Source organism: Hyperolius riggenbachi, chromosome 10 (assembly GCF_040937935.1).
Source record: "Hyperolius riggenbachi isolate aHypRig1 chromosome 10, aHypRig1.pri, whole genome shotgun sequence".
NCBI classification, from domain to species: Eukaryota; Metazoa; Chordata; class Amphibia; order Anura; family Hyperoliidae; genus Hyperolius; species Hyperolius riggenbachi.
Genome location: NC_090655.1, coordinates 231,886,628 through 231,901,318, shown reverse-complemented (window position 1 = coordinate 231,901,318; position 14,691 = coordinate 231,886,628). Strand labels below are relative to the sequence as shown.

Here is a 14,691-nt window from a genome sequence, read left to right as displayed (position 1 = left end):
CAGTCCCTCCCCCCAGTGGACTGAGAAGGCATCCATTCGGTTCGACTGGGTTCCTGTCTGTATAGAGCAAAAGTCTCTGGTCTTTGCATTCTGAGCTGTAGCAAATAGGTCTAACATTGGCTGACCCCATTTCTTTACCAGCATATTGAAAATACGCGGATTTAACTCCCACTCGCTCTCCAGTATTAACTGACGACTCAGAGTATCTGCCCACACATTCAATTCTCCTTTGATGTGAACTGCTGTTAATGAAATTATATACTTCTCTGACCATTCCATGATCTCCAGTGACAGGTTTAACAAAATTTCCGACCTCGTTCCTCCCTGCTTGTTGAGGTACGATATAACCACCATATTGTCTGAAAAAATGACCACCTCTTTTTGACAAATCCTGTCCTGGAAACTTAGCAAGGCATTCTTTACTGCTAATAGTTCTCTGAAATTTGACGATCTCCTCGAGATCTCTGTGGACCATTTTCCCTGGGCCTGTAGTTGAGCACAATGAGCACCCCAACCCCAGGCACTGGCATCTGTTGTAACCCTTACTGGGTCGTTTTGTCTCCATTTCCTTCCTTTGGAAAGAGTCTCTGAACTCCTCCACCAATCTAGTGAAATCTTCACCTCTCTGCTTATCAATATCCTGTGATCCAGTGAATCCTGTGTCTTGTCCCAGTTCCTCAAAATGCTCCTCTGTAAGATTCTTGAATGCGACTGGGCCCACTCTACTGCTGGTATTGCCGATGTCATTAATCCCAGCACCGACATCAATTCCCTTATCGTTAGAGTTTCTGACCCCTGGACCCTTTCTACCGACATTATTAACTTTGAGCTCTTCTCTTGAGTTAGAGAAATAATTTCTCGGTCCGTGTCTATCATGAAGCCTAGAAACTTCATACTTCTTGATGGGGTCAGATTCGATTTTTCTGTGTTTATTAACCAGCCTAGAGATTGCATAGTCTGTAGACATAGTAAACAGTCCTTTTTCAACTGATCTCTGTTTAAGTTGAGGATCAGGAAGTCGTCCAGATAAGGTATCACATTTACGTTCTGTAAGTGCAGAAATTGGATCATTTCCGCAATTACCTTCGTGAAAATTCTTGGAGCTGATGTCAGACCAAAGGGAAGAGCCCTGAACTGGTAGTGGGCAACCACACTTCCCTTCTGAATGGCAAACCTCAAAAACTTTTGATGCACCGGATTTATTGGCAAGTGCAGGTAAGCATCCTTGAGATCTATCGATGCCAAAAACATACCCTTCATCAGCACATTCCTCACTGAATAAATATTTTCCATACGAAATTTCTTTTCCTTTATAAACGGGTTTAACTCTTTGAGATTCAGAATTAATCTCTGATCCCCTGACGGCTTCTGAACTAGAAACACATGGGAATAAAAACCCCCGTTCATCTGTTCTAGAGGAACCCTGCAAACTACCTTCTGAGAAACTAGTTTTGCAACAGCCCTCCACAAAAAATCTGCTTTGCTGCGAACCTTTGGAAGATTTGTAATACATTTTTTGACTGGGGGCAAACTTTGAAACTCCAGACGATAACCCTCTTCTATGATTTTCAAAATGAAACGGTTGCCGGTGATCAGACACCAGCTCTGAAAAAAATACTGCAGTCTGCCCCCTACCTGTATCTGATAGTCATTTATCTTCGGAAGTCTTGGGGTTCCCTGGCTTATTGAATGCAGATTAACCCCTACCTCTTCCTCTGGAAAAAGCCCATCTGCCTCGAACTCCAGACTGAGCCCCTCTACCTCTTCCTCTGGCGAAGTAACCTGTTTTTGCACGAAAACATTTCTTATTAACCACTTTCTTCTTTTTGTCAGGAAGTCTTCTACCTTTTTCTGCTGATCTAGTTAACACAGTTTCTAAATCTTTACCAAAAAGCAAATCACCTTCAAAGGGCATCGCACAAAGTCTCTGCTTTGAAGTGATGTCCCCTTCCCAGGTTTTCAGCCAAATCGATCGCCTGGTAGCATTAGCCAAAGCAGCTGCCCTGGCCGAATACCTCAGAGCTTCTGCAGCCGCATCTGCCAAGAAAGCTACTGCTTTCATAATCAAGGGGATAGACAGTAAAATATGCTCATGCGGAACTCCTTTAATGAGATCCTCCTCAACAGCTTCTACCCAAGATAATAAATTACGTGCCACACAAACAGAAGAGACTTCTGGCTTGAAACAGAACGTAGCTGCCTCCCAAGTTCTTTTACTAAGTACGTCCGATTTTTTGTCCATCGGGTCTTTCAGTAACCCAGAATCCTCAAAAGATAAGTCAGAATCTTTTGAATACTGAGAGATCGCCGCATCTATCTTGGGACATTTGACCCAAACTGCTTCATCGGATTCGGAAAAAGGAAATCGTCGCTTAAAAGAACTTGGTATAAAGGCTCTACGTTCTGGTTCCTTCCACTGGTCCGAAATAATTTCTTTCAGGGAGGAATGTACTGGAAAGGATCTGCTAGGCTGACCCTTTAACCTTTTATAAATTTTATCCTGAGTAGACAATACAGGTTCCGACACCTGGATTCCCTCATTTTCATATATAGCCCTTAACAACTCAGGAGTATCTTCTGCAGAAAAAAGATATTTTGACCCCCTAGAAGTAGAGGCTTCTTCCTCCAGTAAAGGATTATCTCTTTGCTCTCCTTCCTCCATTGAATCCTGCTCTGAGGCTTCCCCTTCCTCCAAAGCAACCTCAGGCTGGGAAACATGACTACTCACAACCTGGCTCTTTTGCACCGGATCAACCATTGCCGTACGAAAAGCCTTGAAAGTAGTACATAATTCTTCTCTAATCATAGAGACCAGATCTTGAACCACATTAGTATTAGATTTTACAGGGGTTTCACATTTTTGACAAATTGCTTTTTTCCAAGTAGTGGATAACTTTACATCACATACATCACATCTTCTGGATTTTTCTAAACACTTAGCAGGACGACCAGATCTAGCAGAACTACTATCCGATCTCTTATCCCGCTTTTTTGTATCCACACTGGTCCCATCTTGCTCCTCCGTCACCTCCCCCTTAGGTCTGGATCTGGATGAGCTGTTTCCTTTCTCTGTATTTTTATTCTGAAAAAATACCAGAGAAAAAAAGAGTTTTAGTTGAATCCTGCTCTGCAAAAATCACACATACCCCAAAACAACCATATAATACCTGTCCTGAGGCAAGAGCATTGCTCTGGGCGCTTTGCACTGTAGCAGGTAATATCGAATCTGCAGGAGAACAGGGCTGCTCCATCTCCCAGATTCCGCACAAACAGAGTGTCAGGACGAACACAGACCCTGAGTCTGTTAAATAAAACTTCCTCCGCCCCCTGCCAGGCAATGAACTAAAGTTAAATTACCTGCAGCTGTCCTCTGCCTCCGTCACATCCGGACGCCGAGTCCACGAGGCGGAAGAAAACACAGAAGCCGTAGTACCTCCGCCGGAAATGCGTCATCCTAGACGAAAGTGCGCATGACTCATGCGTCTCCCTAGACGCATGTACGCGTGACGTATGTGCCTCCGCATACGTAAGCACGCCTGACTCCGCGCGAGATCCAACCTTGCCGGACACCATCTCGCCGTCATGGCTGCCGCATCAGTCTCCGCACTAACCGCCGCCTCAGACGCCGCTTCAGCCGCGTACCAGCCGCCATATAAGCCTCCTTCCGAGCCCCGCAACCCGGTAAGAGACCACACAGGGGGAATTACAGGGGGACCTGGCTCCCACCAGAACCACCAGGCCATGCTAAAAAATAAAAAATGTTGTCGCAGACATTGGCTTATGCTCCCGGGTGGACCGGGAAACACAAAAAACTGAAGATAGGGGGAAGAGGTGGAGCTATTTATTGTCATTTTTTAATTGGCTTGTGTTTCCTTAGGGGGAGGGGCATGGAATCTCTCATTTTGAGGCCATCCTGAGGGACGTTGGAAAGAAATAGAACATTTTATCACATTTTCTATTTTAATTACAGTTTAAATTCATTAGGAGTCGGAGTCGGTGCATTTTTTCCCGACTCCAGGCACCCAAAATTGCCCCGACTCCGACTCCACAGCCCTGTATATATGTGTTGTTTTTTTTCTGAGATAGTATGGCTGACAGTTCCTCGTTAACAGGTCTAAAGGTGGCCATACATTAATTGATGTTTCTCATCTATATCTGGCAGATTTGAGCACTTTGATTGAATCTGCTAGAAAGTAATGCTGCAAACAATGTCCGATTGATTACCTACTGAGATCAAACTGGTCTATCGCAACGGATAGAAACTATTGCTTGACTGGCGGAGGGTCGGGACTAGGGTTGCAACGGTATGAAAATTCACGGTATGATAACCGTCAAAAAAAATACCGTGGTATGACGGTATCACGGTATACGGTATTACACAATTATTCTCATTGCAATCACCCTTATAAAAAGCATCACATCAGCATCCTGCACATTTCCCCTGCTTCACTCAGCTAGTAGAGGCTCAGGTACAGCTGCATACATCTCTGCTGCCTGAGCTTGCATGATCTGTGGCTGAAAATCTTCAGCTATCTGCAGTGCAACAGGTTCTCTTTAAAAATTAGCTTATCTGCCGTGGTGGCAGTCAGGTCACAGGTGACACGCGGAGAGATCAAATTACAACATGTGCTCAGTTAGTTGGTGTACTTTCAAAATTAGCTTATCTGAGGCGGCAGTCAGTGGACACAGGGGAGAGATTAAATTACAATGTGTGCTGTGCTTTGTCACAGATGACAGGGCATTAGACAGGCTCTAAAACTCTTTAAAGAGAACCCGAGGCGCCATTTTTAAATCTTAATAAGACACAGAGGCATGTCCTGTGCACAATAACCTGCCTCTGTGTCATTGTGCTGCAGCTGCTTGCCCCTCCGGGAGGAAGCTAGCGGCGGGGGGGAGCCTGTTGATGGATTGAAAAGCCGCAGGTAAATAGAAGGCTAGGGACAAGCAGATTGTTGTTAGCCTGGTGGTATTTTGCTGGGGGGGGGGGGGGGGGGGGGGGGGGGAATCAGCTGCAGCACAATGACACAGACATACAGGACAAGTTTCTGTGTAATATTAAGATTTGAAAATGCCGCCTCGGGTTCTCTTTAAATACATGCAGGGTGCAGAAATCTCTGTTCTCCTTCCCTCAGTCAGGTCACAAGTGACACGGGAGAGATCAAATTATGTGTTCTGCTGGGCTCAGTCAGATGAGAGGGCAGGTTAAGTACATACAGGGTGCAGTTCTAGGGTGTGTGTAGATGATCACATGTCATGTGGGGGGTTTCGGTAAACTGGGTATGGGAGAACATTGCGCTGAGTGCTGCTGGATGGGAATGTAGTGCCACTGAAAGCTATAAGGTGGGGAGGGAGATCTCACCCTGGGAGCTGTTGATGTGGGTAAGGGGTTCTTACTAGATGCCTCACACTGTGTGATGCTAGTGGACTGGGGGTAAACACTGGCTGCTGCTAATGGACAAGGGAGCATCTTCCTTTTGGGTGATATGGGGAGGGGGTCTCACACTGTGTGATGCTGATGGGGAGGTAATGGTGGACAGGGGAATCTCAGACTATGGTAGGAGAGGAAAAAAATAAATCTATATACCTAGAGAGAGACCCAGGACTCTCCCCTCACAAGCACACATATAGAACAATATATAAGAACAATAAAGAGAGCTAAGTGCTTCCACTGGCTCTCACTACATTATGTCTGCAGTTTACACTGCAGCTGACTCCACAGACCGTATTCCATCCCTCTCCATGACCTGCATGCGACCCTCCACTATGCTGTAAATCACAGCTCACCACACTGCTCAGTCCCACTATCAGCTCCCCGTAGGACTCCAGCACGTGTTTCTTCACTGTGCTATCAATCAAAGCTCACCACACTGCTCCGTCCCGCTCTCAGCTCCATGTAGGACTCCAGCACGTGTTTCTTCACTGTGCGATCAATCACAGCCCGCCGCACTGCTCCGTCCCTGGTCCCCGCTTCAAGCGCTGAATTCCATATAAACTACTTAACATTCCTGCTCAGCTGGTCAGTGTTTGTGCACAGTCTCTGCATATCACGTCTCTACACAGCTCAGACAGCCATGAGCCTCTGCACTGTCTGCAGTTGCCGGCAAGCGCTATGGTCACGCCTCTTACCATACGCTGAGCCAATGAGTGCACGAACTTGCTGCCGGGAGGTGCGATATCTCGTGTGCAGAGACAGCCGGGCACTTGGCGGCAAACGAAGAGCGCAGCGGAAGCGGAAGTGGAAAAAAACGGTATTTCGTGAATGTGCATGGTACGATTACCATGCACATTGAAACCGTGATATACCGTCATACCGGTATATCGCGGCAACCCTAGTCGGGACACGGCAACAGGGGCTTTCAACTTTGAGAAGTCCTATATGCAATGTTGGCAACACTCACCTACGGTATATGCTGGTGCATATATTCTGTCTGTTCCTGATGGGTTTCTTCTCTTCCTGTGTCACATGACAAATGCTTGAGGCCGAACATTAGGGGCTTCTAGTGGTCACATAAGGTACGTGCCACAGTGCCTTCAGTGTGTTGGCTCTAGGGGTTTATCACATAACACAGGCACTCCAGGAGAGAAGAGACAGCGAGGAGCAGTGGCTAAGGGGAGAAGACATGCCCCGGTGGCCGGTAAGCGCAAGCCCTGCTGCCAACAGTCTGCACGGCTCGGGAAAAGGGGGTGGGGGCACATTAGATCAATTATATGCTAATAATTCCAAGTTGATGCAATTTTTGTTCTTATTTATGAAGCTTGAATATTGTCTAGCAGCTGCATTTCATTAGAGCATTTACAAGCTGAATAATATCAGTATTAAATTTGCTTCGGCTGTTAGCATTTCATTTAACCATACCTACTGGATGTTGTGCCGATCCATCAACAACAACTTTATTGAAATAACAAACACAGATAACGGCAATACTTGTCTCCCATACACGGGGCACTCTTCCCTGCTCCATAGGTGACCAATTCCAGAAAACCTGCATTTACTGCTCTTATTTTAGATTTGCAAGTTCTTTTTTGCACTAGTGCTCTTTTTTACTTTTATAATGTAAAGCTTCAGTTTTGTCTCTATCTGTTGCTGGTTTGCTATGGGGGTAGAAGGGGAACAGGTGCTACTCCAGTACCAAGTTGGGATGTCCAGAAACATCTATCTTGCATAGTGGGTGTCAAATGAGTGTATAATATATAGGGTCCAATTCTCTTCTTTGAAGGGGCTTCATCCAAATTTTTTGTAGGGGAGGAGCGCAGGCACCATTGTTTACTAGTTTCCCCTACTATGTTCCCATCCATTATTTGGCCATGCCCCCAATTAGTCATGATCCCGCCCCATTTGGTTGCCATGGCATGATGGGTGCTTACACAATACTCTCTCCACTCCACTTGGAGTGTGTGGTGAAAGATTCTGCAATCATTTATAGGTATTAGTATCAAAAAGTGCAACCTAAGCATTGACTTAAAGCTATTAGTATCAGAAAATGCAACCCAACCTAACCCTATTCTCACACAGAACCCTCCCCTGCCGATGCCTAACCCTAACCACCCCCCCCCCCCCTGCCTTTACCTAGCCCTAACTTCCTCCCTGCTGATGCCTAACCCTAAGCACCTCCCTTGCAGATGCCTAACCTTATAGCAGACCTGAAATCAGAATGTCCTTTCTACTCTAAAAGATGCATAACAGCATAATAACTTTTAAACAAAAACCTTTCTTTGTTACAGCGGATACAAATCCTAAAATAAATCTGCACAGTTTCTACTTCCTGATTCATGGAAGCAGACATATTGTTAACATACTGTGCTTTCAAATGGGCTTATCTGCCATCTCTGCCATGGCAGTCATGTGACACAGGGGAGAGATTAAATGACAACTTGTGATTAGACACAAATGAGGGGGAATTAAGCAGGCTAAACTCTCTAAATACATACAGGGTGCATTTCTCTATGTTTTCCTTCTGTCCTTTGCAAAAGTTCAGGCCCACTTTAAAGTGGGCCCAAATTAAAAATACAAGATTTCAGAAATAAAATCTATTTTCTAAATTATAATAATAAATAGCAGCCTTTTTTCAGCTGCATGATGACAAATATAAAATATTTTACATTTATTGGAGAAACCCCTCCCTTCCTTTCAAATTGCCGGGACAAAATCCGGCAAAATGCTGGAGTAGGTGGTGTCCAGCAAAGGAGGAATTGCTAATGGCTGCCACCTATATAACCCTAGTTATGCAAAGAGAAGGGTGAATAGCATGCACTGAAATGCTCATAGGCTTGAAGGAGTGTTTATTTATCTTTATATGTGTCAGAGTGGTTCAACTAAATATTTTGAATTAAAAAAAATGTTTGGTTTGGGTCCGCTTTAAGTACTTCCCTTGACGATGCCTAACACTAAATTCTGCGCCCCATGCCCCCCCCCCCCCCCCCCCCCCACACACACACACGTGATGCCTAAACCTAACTAACCTTAAAGGAGAACTGTAGTGAGAGGTGTATGGAGGCTGCCATATTGATTTCCTTAAAGAGAGTCTGAAGCGAGAACAAATCTCGCTTCAGTCCTCCTAAATAGCAGGGGCATTTGTGCCCCTGCTAAAACGCCGCTATCCCGCGGCTGCACGAGGGTCCCTGTCCCCCCAAATCCCCTCCGTAATGCGGGGGAGCGCTTCCGCATTGGGGCAGGGCTAACCGCCGCAGCCCTGCCCCACGCGCGTCTGTCAGCGCGTATCTCCGCCTCTCCCCTGCCCCTCCCAGTCTACCTTCACTGAGAGGGGTGGGAGAGAGGCGGCGATGCGCCGCTGATAGACGCGACTGGAGGCAGGGCTGCAGCCATTAGCCCTGCCTCCAGGAGCGACCAAATGCATGACCAAGTCGTGCTGGGGTGGGTTTGGGGGTGAAGGGACCCCCTTTGTGCGGCGCGATAGCGGCGATTTAGCAGGGGCACACGTGCCCCTGCTAACTTTGAGCTCTGAAGCAAGATTTATTCTCGCTTCAGAGTCTCTTTAAAAGCAATACTAGTTGCCTGGCAGCCCTGCTACTAAGCTATCTGCTTGCAGTAGGCGTGAATCACACCAGAAACAAGCATGCAGCTAATCTTGTCAGATCTGACAATAATGTCAGAAACACCTGATCTGCTGCATGCTTGTTCAGGGTCTAGGGCTAAAAGTATTAGAGGCAGAAGATCAGCAAGATAACCAGGCAACTGGTATTGCTTAAATGGAAAGCAATATGGCACCTCCATATACTTCTCACTACAGTTCTCCTTTAACTGTTACCCTCCAGATGCAAACCCGGCAAAAAAAACTCACAAAATTATAACTTAGGTGTCGGCTGGTGCTAATATATACATTTGGGATTTCTGAAAAAAGCATAGGCTGTATAAAAAGTTGCTAAATCTGTTGGGTCGCAATATCTTTCTCAAGTGCCCTGGATCTTCTGGTATCCTAATAATGCCCCTGCCTGATACAGGCTCCATGCAGACAGTTTTCTATCGAGCCCACATTTGAACCAAGAGGCCTAGCACTGCAAGGTGACAATACTATATCCACTACACCTCCGTGGTATGCAGATCTACCAAATGCATCATCATGCCCCACTATTATTCCACTAATTCCACTGGCCTCCAGCTACCAACCCTGTACAACTACATATTACTGTTGGTATCCTGCTTGTATCTGTAAGAGTACAATTCCCAGCATGGCATTTAGACTCTGTAACTAGGTGTCTAATTGTTTCTGCACATTGAAATCTGCATATATGTTATAATCCGCAAATAAACTCTCACCTTCTACGCTGCCAGTTTCAGCAATGTCTCCTCCTTACTTCCTGTGACTTTGCTTTATGGCCTTCCTGTTTTGTGATTGCCACCTGCTGGAAACTATGAGAACTGCAGTCCAAAGCCTCTTCAGTTCATGAACTTGTCTTCTTCAAATTATTTTATGCTTGTCCGTCTTTATTTTTTTCCCTGAAAATGACAATCAAGGGTTTGTAGGAATAGCCATATTTAACATCATTTTTTTTATTGGTATATTTAATTCCAACCTCAAGGAAGTGAACTTGACATAGAAATATTACGCAGCTTTTCTTCAGAATCTTTCTTTTGCATGGTAAAATAAATGAAAGCTGGAAACCTCTGACCATTGTTGATGCTTTGAAAAAAGCTTGGCTGATGTCTTTGAGGGATTAGCAAGCTCTAGCAAATAACCTGAAAATAGAAATTCTAGGGAATTTCCTTGTTCTGCAAGAAGTGAAATCAGGGGCGTAACAATAGCCCCTGCAACCGCTGGGGGGAGGGGGTGTGGAGTTTAGGGCCCTCTGTTACCTCTGTGCCACCACTTGGCCCCCTTGTGTGTCTCTTGTCTCCCTGTGTCCCCTCTGTGCCACCACTTGTCCCCCTTGTGTGTCTCTTGTCTCCCTGTGTCCCCTCTGTTACCTCTGTGCCACCACTTGTCCCCCTTGTGTGTCTCTTGTCTCCCCTCTGTTACCTCTGTGCCACCACTTGCCCCCCTTGTGTGTCTCTTGTCCCCCTGTGTCCCCTCTGTTACCCTTGCGCCACCACTTGAGCCCCTTGTGTGTCCCTGTGTCCCCTCTGTTACCCTTGCGCCACCACTTGTCCCCCTTGTGTGTCTCTTGTCTCCTTGTGTCCCCTCTGTTACCCTTGTGCCACCACTTGTCCCCCTTGTGTGTCTCTTGTCTCCCTGTGTCCCCTCTGTTACCCTTGCGCCACCACTTGAGCCCCTTGTGTGTCCCTGTGTCCCCTCTGTTACCCTTGCGCCACCACTTGTCCCCCTTGTGTGTCTCTTGTCTCCTTGTGTCCCCTCTGTTACCCTTGTGCCACCACTTGTCCCCCTTGTGTGTCTCTTGTCTCCCTGTGTCCCCTCTGTTACCTCTGTGCCACCACTTGTCCCCCTTGTGTGTCTCTTGTCTCCCCTCTGTTACCTCTGTGCCACCACTTGCCCCCCTTGTGTGTCTCTTGTCTCCCTGTGTCCCCTCTGTTACCCTTGCGCCACCACTTGAGCCCCTTGTGTGTCCCTGTGTCCCCTCTGTTACCCTTGCGCCACCACTTGTCCCCCTTGTGTGTCTCTTGTCTCCTTGTGTCCCCTCTGTTACCCTTGTGCCACCACTTGTCCCCCTTGTGTGTCTCTTGTCTCCCTGTGTCCCCTCTGTTACCCTTGCGCCACCACTTGAGCCCCTTGTGTGTCCCTGTGTCCCATCTGTTACCCTTGCGCCACCACTTGTCCCCCTTGTGTGTCTCTTGTCTCCTTGTGTCCCCTCTGTTACCCTTGTGCCACCACTTGTCCCCCTTGTGTGTCTCTTGTCTCCCTATGTCCCCTCTGCTACCCGTGTCACCACTTGTCCCCCTTGTGTGTCTCTTGTCTCCCTGTGTACCCTCTGTTACCCTTTTGCCACCACTTGTCCCCCTTGTGTGTCTCTTGCCTCCCCGTGTCCCCTCTGTTACCCCTGTGCCACCACTTGTCCACCTAGTGTGTCTCTTGTCTCCCTATGTCCCCTCTGTGTCACCACTTGTCCCCCTTGTACATCTCTCATCTCCCTGTGTGTGTCCCCTCTGTTAGGCTCTGTTACCACTTAAGCAAAGGAACAGAGGGTTTTTTTGTCCATTCTCTGCTTCACAGTGAACTGCTCCCATTTTATAAATAGAAGCTATTCACACTTGTAACTCTGCAACGGATTAGTGGGATATGACGCAGTAAGTGGACCACACAATCCACGATAATCCCAGGCACAAAGATGGATTCCCCCATATAGCCTATGGGGGCTGGATCATTGGCTCCTGCTGGCAGCACGTAGTTTGGCACAAATGGGAACACAGCCCTATCCCTGTGCCACCTCTTGTCCCTTCCTGTGGCCCTATGTTCCCCCTGTGCCAACACTTGTGTCACCTCGCACCCTTCTGCCATAACTCACATGGCTCCGATCCACCACCGATCCTTGTCGCTACGTTCCAATCACTCTGGTTACTTCCGCCGGCATCTGTGATGTCATGACAGGCACTGGATGGAACTAACTATGGTGACGAGACACATTAGTGGTGAGGAATGGTGCTCGATCGGGTGTTCATATTGTTGTGGTACCGCTTAGTTCGGCGCAGGGAGAGCCAATAAACTCCCCGGCAGCATTAAATACTATTCCGCCAGAGCCCTGAGTTACTGCTATGCAGGGTGAGTAGCATAGCATTGCTGCTATTATGGCGCCCAGCTTCGTAACCTGCCAGGGCCACGGTGCGGACTTAGCAGGGAGGGGGACAAGATGCAGAAGTCGGGGGCCGTGCAGCGCAGAATGGAGAAGCCCCCCTCTAAAGGGAGACCCCAGGCATGGGCGTACCTTTGCTTGTACGCTGGCGTTGCTCCTGCTCGCGGTACAGAGCCCCCTTCAGCATGGGGGCTGGGGTGATTGCCCCACTCGTCCCCCCTCCCCACCCCCCAAGAGCCACAACTGTACATCCTACCTTGTGTGCTGTATGACTGTGCAGTATTTGTATTACCACTGTAGGTACCATGTAATTTAATGTGTTGTTTGTCTGTGTTACTGCAGTTGTAAAACACCATGGGACGTGCTGGTTTGCTTTAATCAAATTAATAGAGACGGCACCTTGGACAGCAGAATTCCACTATCATAGAAGCACAGGAAGGGGGGGGGGGGGGTAGAGTATAGTTAGGAGGCGCCTTATCTCCAGTTCAACTAGGTAAATAAGACACATTTTCAGATCCTTCCAAAATAATTTCCCTTTTATTCAGAACAAAATCTTACAATAATGCATCAGTTTGGTCATGATCCAAGTGCTGCACAAACATCAGTATACAGAAGGGTCGCAAGCAGGCCTCAGCATCTCCAGAAATTGCTGTAGTAACAAAGTTTTACCTTCCTGGAACAAATGTTTTTCCTGATATTTATTGGAATTACCCTCCCACAGCTATTCTGTACCTTTGCTCTGCCACAGGCTGAAAGGAAAAACTTTTGTAAAGCACTTTTGTCTCGGTAATTACATAGTTGCAAGGTGGAATGTGCTACAGAGGATGAAGCTATGTCGAAAAATCTCAGATCAAACAGGTGGCCTTTCAATGTGGATTAATCCAGCTTCAAGTCTGAAACTGTCTTGATTGAGTGTGGTAAGTAGTTCCAAAGGAAAGGTGCAGCATGACAAAAAGCTCTGCCTCCAAAAGTTTAGAGGTGGACTCTGGGGGTGATCAGGTTACTAGAGCTTGTTGTTCAGAGGTTGTATGAGGTGGGATAGGTGTGGTGGTTGCAACAAATCCTTCAGAATTCTGGAGCCTAAATGATAGAGGATGTCTATTTTACTGCCTGACTGCAGTGCATTGTTTGCTCTCTTTGTAGATAAATTCCATGAAAAAACATTTCTTTCTAAAGCCTTGTGTACACAGGCTAAATGAAACTTGGCCGAGACACCTGCTAAAAACTGCTTCTGTGGAGTATTCAGCACATGTACAGCGGCCCCTGACTCTCTCGGCCAGCGATAAGCCTGGTGGATCACTTTGTCTGACAACATTGTCCTTCCCAATCACCCGGCTCCAATGACATCACATCCTGTGCCACTCCATTGGCCCTCCACCTCCCCCGCATAGCAACAGAACATGTCACCAGCACGTCTGTACAGCCTTAGCCCAGCAATGTTGATCGATCAGATATGATATGAGCGACATGCCTCATTTGTGTTTATGAACATGCTCTTACTGTAAAGAACCCCTTCTTTAATAGTTCTCTGCACCTGCTCTAAAACTGCAATATCTTTCCTGTAATGTGGTGCCCAGAACTGATTTCCATATTCCAGATGCAGCCTTACTAGAACCTTAAATGGGGCAATATTATGTTAGCATCTCGAGTTTTTATTTACCTTTTAATACATCGCAAAAATGTATCTACTTTAGCCGCAGTGGCTTGGCATTGGATACGATTATTTAACTTGTCAACAAGTACTCCTTAGTCTATCACCAAGTCTGAGGCTCCCATCTGTATCTTGATGATTTTGTATGGTGAACTCTCTGATGTTTGGGAGCATAATCGAGGAGGAGTAAGGACTGGACAGCGCATGAGTCATAGCATGTGACCCAGCCAGGTCAGAGACTTTAAATAGAGTGATAGCAGCACAATGGAGGGGACCCAGAAGACGTCAAAGACTACGGGGGCCTGAAAGAAGCCCCAGTTAAGTAAAAGTCAATAAAACTTGACATCAGTATAATATATTTTACTACATTCTGAGCCTGAAAAAGGCTGCTTGAAAAGGTAATGTAGAGACATTTAGTAGAACATCCTAAATTATTTAGTAAACCTACGTTTATGGTAACTATCCTGGTTTCAGCATCAGAAACACTTCCTTTATCTATATATTGCTGTATATTGGCATGTAGCCCTGCCCTCCCATTGATGCTTAGCCTAGACTTTTAAGCTCTAAGGAATTCTCCCTCCAGAATATTCTTGGAGACCTGGTATTATTTCTACTGGCTTCAGAACACACATAGTTACATAGTTATTTTGGTTGAAAAAAGACATACGTCCATCGAGTTCAACCAGTACAAAGTACAACTCCAGCCCGTCCCCCACATACCCCTGTTGATCCAGAGGAAGGCGAAAAAAACCCCACAAGGCATGGTCCAATTAGCCCCAAAAGGGAAAAATTCCTTCCTGACTCCAGATGGCAATCAGATAAAATCCCTGGATCAACAT

The 14,691-nt window shown here is 46.6% G+C and overlaps 1 protein-coding gene across 1 annotated transcript in view; it reads right to left on the bottom strand.

The window, feature by feature from the left end:
• LOC137536896 (uncharacterized) overlaps nucleotides 1-9,947 on the bottom strand; it is a 133,550-nt gene extending 123,603 nt beyond the window's left edge. Inside the window, exon 1 of the mRNA XM_068259076.1 lies at nucleotides 9,776-9,947. The gene's annotated coding sequence lies outside the window, so the exon portion shown is untranslated. The remainder of the gene's footprint in view (nucleotides 1-9,775) is intronic.
• Between the last annotated feature and the right edge of the window lie 4,744 nt (nucleotides 9,948-14,691).